Source organism: Cavia porcellus, unplaced genomic scaffold, assembly GCF_034190915.1.
Source record: "Cavia porcellus strain 051 isolate PalLab524CR breed Dunkin Hartley unplaced genomic scaffold, mCavPor4.1 scaffold_4, whole genome shotgun sequence".
NCBI classification, from domain to species: Eukaryota; Metazoa; Chordata; class Mammalia; order Rodentia; family Caviidae; genus Cavia; species Cavia porcellus.
This window is the reverse complement of record NW_026947487.1, coordinates 11,161,226-11,168,671: the sequence shown is the minus strand read 5'-3', so window position 1 is coordinate 11,168,671 and position 7,446 is coordinate 11,161,226. Positions and strand designations below refer to the sequence as shown.

General features: G+C 34.2%; 1 non-coding gene across 1 annotated transcript; it reads right to left on the bottom strand.

Annotated features, from left to right (window-relative positions):
- Positions 1–3,586: 3,586 nt before the first annotated feature.
- LOC111753895 (U6 spliceosomal RNA) lies at positions 3,587–3,690 on the bottom strand. Its single transcript, XR_002788664.2, has one exon. It is a non-coding gene; the product is annotated as a U6 spliceosomal RNA (small nuclear RNA).
- Positions 3,691–7,446: the final 3,756 nt, after the last annotated feature.

Below are 7,446 nucleotides of genomic sequence, written 5' to 3'. Positions count from 1 at the left end.
CATGCCTCACCCTAACCCAGCTGTTGTTACAAAAAACAAAAGGGAGAAGATGTTGGAGACCACTATGATTAGGCTCTGAGCAGGGTTTAAATTTTACTCATAGGCTTTCTATCTTTATCTATGAGTTTGTCCTGGGCCTAGGCCCCTTGCTTGGTGAAGGGAGTTGATTCATAGTAAGTGAACCTCTTAATACTGGTCCTGGATAGGGCCTGTAATGGCCTGTGAGGCCAGAGATAACTCAAAGGGCAAGATAAGGCCACAGCTGCAGACACTTGGTTCTAGTCCCAGTTAACAAGATAGAGACTGCAGCTCCAGAAATTACTCCTGCAGTCTCACTTCTGTGATGTCTTCATGATGAGACAGTGTTACTGAATTGACTTGAATCATTACTTGAATATGTCCTTGAAGTGACTCCCAAGATCCTGCTCATTGCCTGTGCTTTCCTTAGTTTCTCCATCTTCTGTTCTTGGCCCTAATAAAAGTGGGCTGATCCAGAAAATTCTTTGTCTTAGCCCTTGGAGTTGTGAGTTTAATTAAAGGGTTTTGACACTCCTAGAGCCCTAAAAATATCATACAGTTTGTCTTTTTTTTAATTTAACCTCTCTCGTACACTCATTTGGGAGATCAGAGATCTAGGTAGGACCTGATAGTAGCAGGCATACTTTTATAAGAATGATTTTGTTTCTAAAATCCTCTGTACAAGCAGAACAAAGACATTATTCAGTGGGGTACAAGGAGAAACTTGGTAGTATTAGTTTTCTATCACACTGTTTTTGCCACATTCTTGGGCTTAATATGCCTGTAAGATCTGGCCTGATTTTTGTGAATCACAGTGTTATGGGAAAAAAATAAACAAGGAAGAAATAGCACTCAGGAGGGTTAGGAGGCAGTTTATTATTATATTAATGAGCCTCTGACTGAGATGTCTCCCACCCAAAAGGGTTTCAATGCTTTTACGGAGAAATGAAAGAGGAGGTACAAAGTGCTTTATGACTGGAAAGTTCAGAGACATCTTGGATTGCTAAGAGAGTTTAAACATGTCAGGTTACCTTGTAAGGCCATCAGTAATACAAAGCATGGATTATCCTGTTACAGTTTAAGTTACATTGCAAGGTCATCAGTTAGACAAGCTTACACAAAGGAAGAAATGTTTTATTATCAGGTGGGTTCAGACATGTCCTGTTGGCCTTATTAAGCTTTCTTGGCAGGCTTTTATTTAAAACTTTGATTCCCTTTTCACTGGGTTTCAGGTTTCATCTTCTCTTGACCTTCACTGAATTACTCAGTCTCTCTTTTAGGTCCAGCTTTTCTCTAACTGCCTGTCCTGCCTATTGCAATATTAGAATCTCCATTATTTTTCATAATAGTATAACAGAGATGAAAAGTATAATGTTTAGTCAGGGGTAAATAATTGCTTAGAATTATTCTTGCCATGCTCAGTGAGTAGGTGGGAATTTTTAGTTTGAACATTATCTTAGTTCTCCTTTCATTCATATATTTTTAAATGTATAAACACACAAGCACCCCAGAATGATTAATAAATAATGCCATTTGTGAGCCCAACGGTGACATATTGTAAAAATAGCAAGTCAAGGATCTTCAAACAGTTGTTTCCTAAATCCTAAGTGAAGTGATTAGGAAAACACTCTCTGGGATTTGACAATTTTATTGGATTGCTGTCATTTTTTAGTCACTGTTCAATGCTCTATTTTTAAATGACTTTTATGTATGTGTGTATATATGTATGTGTGTATGTATTTATGTATGCATTGTACCAGGGATAGAATTCCTGACCTTGTACTTGCCAGGTAGACACATATATTGCTGAGCTAATTCCCTTCCTCTCCATTTGTGATATATATAATCTTGAAAAAATTTTATCGTAGTAAGACAATATCTAAGTGTCAGTTAAGTTTTCAAAGCACACGCTGTGTTTCAACATCTATTCCATAGTATGGAGACCATGTCAAATGTCACTGTTCAATGTTTAATGTAATACTTTTAAAAATGAGATTCATTATACATAAGTTAGCAGTTACTAAAAGTACCAAGAAGGACTATCATAATTTTAGTTTATTTTTAAGTCTTTCTTTCTAATTTATACACTCTAAAGTAACATATCAAGAGTAACTATTGAGGAAACGTTGCTGATTGTCATTTTTTAAAGTATTTTCAATAATAAAATATTTTACTGGACATTTTGAGAAGAGTTTACTTGGTGAAGACAATGATTTTAGAGGAAGCAAATAGGACAGAAAACCCTTAGGATATTTCTGTCCAAATTATACTAGAAAATATAATTAAAGATAACTGTTAGGTTACCTATTTAATGTATGCTTTGTTTGACCAGATTTTATAAACCTGACAGAAGTAATTTTAATACCCAGAGGATAGTATATCACCATGTTTTTATCCTGAAGTAAACTCCAGGTCTCTTTGTTCCTGATTTTTACTAATTCTTTTCACTCTAGTGACTCTGTAGAGGGTTTCCTGTGCTATTTCAGACTTAATCAGTTCAGCATCTCCCCAGACCTCATGTGAGAAAATATGATAGATCTGAAAAATGAAACCGTTCAGTACAACGGGGGCTCATTGACATTGCTTTAACAGGCCTCAGCTTATGCAAGTCATCACTTAATACACAACTGTAATTTGAATTCACACTTCTCAGCATGGTAATACGAGCTCTGCTGAAAGTCAGTGTTTAAGCACATGAATGCTTAAACATTGTATTTAATTCAATGAATTGAAAGAACTGAATGAATACTGTATTTAATTCAATCAACAAATAGAAACTTTCAGCCTTAAACTTGATTTACATTCTTGCATACTAAAAAGCTTTATATGAACTGATATGCCCCAAAGATTGAATATGACTATGCGATGAGACAGCACATGTTTGCCATCTTATTTATTTATTTTTGGTACTGGGAACCAAACTAAGGACCTTGAGCTTGTCAGCCAGGTGCTTAAACCACTGAGCTAAATCCCCAGGCCTGCCATTTATTTTAAAGAAAGGAATACAAAAACTTCTTGTTGATGGAGGGTGTCACATTTTCTGTTTTATTGTTACATGAATAATGTGTCTTTCCTCCTGTGTTTTCAGGCAAAAAGCACAAAGTAACTCTTGAATCGCAGTTTTGCTACTTATAGCTTGATAGTATTAACCACATATGAATATTCTTCTATGCAGAGGAAGAAAAGTAAAATCAATGATGTATGATTAAAATAAACACTACTTTTATCCAGAATTGATGTCTATGGAATCACATGCATAATGTAGCACTAATATTATACAGAATATTTTTCAATACACTTTAGAAACTGTAAGTTGTAGAACCACTTTAAGACAGCTATACAAAAGGTAAACTCAGGATTGTATGTTTATCACAAACACAACATAATAAATTTATTAATTTTTAAAATTTAAAATTGATTGAAATTGGATTTCTTTTTTGAATAAAGCATGTTATAATTTAGAGCATATGTCTTTAGGCTCAAATTTTTCTTAGAATTTTTTTAACTTAGAAATACTTAAATAAGAAAAATGGGATCGTTAAGGAAAGACTAGTTTTCTTTTTTTTTTTTTAATATGGAACTTTTCCCAAATTCGTGTATCATTCTTATGCAGTTGACATGCTAATCTCTGTATCGTTCCAATTTTAGTATACATGCTGCTGAAGTGAGCACAAGATTAGTTTTCAATATTAAAATTAAATTGCATCTTTATTTTCTGTAATTTAATTGTTTAAATATATTATCAAAAATTTGAGGGGCTGGGGATTTACTTAGCAGCTTAAGCACCTGCCTTGCAAGCGTACAGTCCTGAGTTTGATTCCATGTATTAAAAAAAAAAGTTGAATATTTTTATTTGCTGTTGACCTTAGAAACTTTATTCTTTCTATCTCCAAAATCATATTTAAAAATTTAATTTAAAATAATGCATTTCCTTTACTTTCACAAATTGTCTTTATTGCCTAAAACTTTACAATGGTCCCCCATTTTACTCTGACTTAAAAGCAAAGTTCTAATACATATCCATTGATCTCTACTGCTTGTTCTGGAGTTCTAATACGTATCCATTGATCTCTACTGCTTGTTCTGGAGTTCCTTTACCTGTCAAAAAGTCCTTTGATTTTTTTCCTTGTTATACCCATCTCTGCTTTCTTCATTTTTATCTTCCTGAATCACTTGCTCATTCTCTGACCTCAGAATATTTCCCATCTGACATCCTCATGCATGGCCCTTATTGTTTAAGTCTTTATTTGGATGTCATTTTCATAATGAAGCCTAGTTTCAAAATCAACTTCTGAAATAGAAAGACTCAAATAGCATTGTGTGCTTTGTTTCCTTTATCCAGTTGTAAGATAAGGAAAATAATATTCATTATTTATATTAGTTATGATAAAATTATTGATTGATTGATTATGTGTGCTTTAAATCCCTAGATGGATGTAAATGTTTAAATATCAAATATTATATTTTAAATTTTGTTTATCATTTATTGTTCCCTCAACAACTATAAAGTTCAGCGTTGTGGTCAGACTCTTTCTTTAGCCTGTTTTCCACAATCAAGATTAAATATGAGAAATTTGACAGGAAATGGAGATCGGCTTTCTGTGGTCTGGGGCTGTTAGGAAATGGAGGAAAAGGAAAAGTGGAATGATCAAGAGCGATGCGTATATGTATAAATAACAGGGTGAATATGGTTATTATGCAGCACAAATAAAAATCCCTGAGCAATTACATATGCAAATCCATCAATACTAATGACTAGATTTATTCATCCATCCACAATAAAAGTTTAGCAGACAAAAGATGCTCCCTCTTCCTTACTAATATCTAAGCCTGTTTTACTCTATACATAACTAGTTTTCAGTAATAACCACAAAGTATGAAGCCAATAAGTAACCACATAATAATAAGTCACACATGCTGACTTCGTATACACAAGACAAAAAATCAAGGAGGTTGAAACAATTTTATAAAAATTATCCAAAGTCAAACATAACTTGGTAAATAACCTTGAAAAATAGAGTGTGCATTAGTCTTACATCTCTGGGACAAAGCACGTGATATTCATAATGTTAGAGAAAATAATTTATTTTGGCTCATGATACAAAGGTTCAGCCTAAGCGCAGTTTTCCCTAGGGCAAAGAAACAGAGCCAAAGATCAATGGAATAGATTAGAAGATACAACCACAACTACAAACACACTCAACCACCTTATCTTTGATAAAGGGGCCAAACATGTTCACTGGAAGAATGACAGCCGCTTTAATAAATGGTGTTGGAAAAACTGGCTCTCCATATGCTGAAAACTAAAACTAGACCCATGCCTATCACCATGTACTAAAATAAAATCTAAATATTAAAACAGAAACACTAAATCTATTGGAAGACAAATTGGGTATATACCTTGAAGACATAGGAGTACGTAAAGAATTCATCAACAGGACTCAAACCGCACGGGAAATACTTCCCAGAGTCAGTAACTGAAATTGCCTCTTATTAAAAAGTTTCTGTACATCAAAACAAATCTCCAGCATAGTGAAAAGAAAACCCACAAACTGGGAAAAAATCTTAGTGAACTGCCCTTCAGACAAAGGACTTCTGTCTAAAACATATAAGGAATTTTAAAAAATCAGACCCCCAAATTTCAAAGACCCAATCCAAAAATGGGCATCTGAAATGAATAAACAATTTTCAGATGAAGAAATACAAACAGCAAATAAATATATGAAAAAATGTTCATCATCATTAGTCATTAGAGAAATGCAAATTAAAACCACACTGAGATTTCATCTCGTTCCTGAAACAATGGCCAAGATCAAGAAAACCACCAACAACAAATGCTGGAGAGTCTGTGGGGAAAAAAGAACTCTCCTGCACTGTTGGCGGGAGTGTAGACTGGTGCAACCATTGTGGTGGTCAGTCTGGAGATTTCTCAGAAAGCTGGGACTGGAAACCCCATTTGACCCTGCTATTCCACTTCTAGGCATATTCCCAGAAGAACTGAAAGCATCATACCACAGTGATATATGTGCACCTATGTTTATAGCAGCACAATTTGTATTAGACAGATCTTGGAAACAACCTGAGTGTCCACCAACTGAAGAATGGATAAAAAGTTGTGGTATTTTTATACAATGGAGTGTTCACAATATTTATTCTTCCTATCCATGAGCAAAGGATGTCTTTCAATTTTCTGAGATCATCTTCAATTTCCTTTTTCAGTATATTATAATTTTCCCTGTAGGTCTTTCATGAGAGTAATTCCTAAATATTTCATTTTTTTGATTGCTAGTGTGAGGGTGTGGCTTCTCTTACTTCTCTCTCCGTGCCTTTGTTGTTAGTGTATAGGAATGCTATTGGTTTTTGAGCATTGATTCTGTATCCAGCTATATTACTGAATTTATTTATTATATCTAGGAGTCTTTCAATGGAATTTTGGAGATCCTCTAAATAGAGTGTCATGTCATCTGCAAATAATGATAATTTAACTTCTTCTTTTCCTATCTTTATGCCTTTTATTTCTCTCTGTAGTCTAATTTCTCTGGCCAGTATTTCTAGTGCTATATTGAATAGGACCAGTGATAAGGGACATCCTTGTCTTGTGCCTGATTTACAGTAAAGGTCCAATTTTTGGCCATTTAGTATGATATTGGCTGTTGGTTTGTCATAGATGGCCTTAATTATATTGAGGTAAAGACCATCTATTCCAATTTTCTGCAAGGTTCTTATCATAAATGAATGTTGGGCTTTATGAAAAGCTTTTTCTGCATCTATAGAAATGATCGTGTGGTTCTTACTTTTGGTTCTATTGATATGGTGTATTACATTGTTTGATTTATGTATATTGAACCATCCCTGCACGCCTGGGATGAATCCCACTTGGTCATGGTGTATGATTTTCTCGATGATTTGCTGCATCCTATTTGCCAATATTTTATTAAGGATTTTTGCATCATTAGGGAGATGGGTCTGTAGTTCTTTTTTCAGTTGGGTCCTTCTCTGGTTTTGGTATTAGAGTAATATTTGTTTCTAGGAAGGATTTAGGAAGAATTGCTTCCCTTTCAATTTCATTGAAGAGTTTGAGGAGTGTTGGCATTAGGTCTGTTTCTTTTAATTGGTGCATTGAGACCATTTACATTATTGGTTAGAACTGTTATATATTTGTTTATTGTTGACATGTTATGTTTTTGCTTTTGCATCTTTATCTTTCTGCTCTGTTTAATTGTCTGCTTTGTTTAGTGGTTTTTTTCCTAAATGTATCTAAGCTGTCTTTCTGTATTCTTTGCAGGGTTGGCTTGGTGATCATGAAGTTTTTCAGCTGTTCTTTGTCATGGAAGTATCTTATTTCTCCATTGACTTTGAAAGACAATTTTGCAGGGTACATCAGCCTAGGTTGGAAATCATTTACCTTTAGGATCTGAAATACTTCAC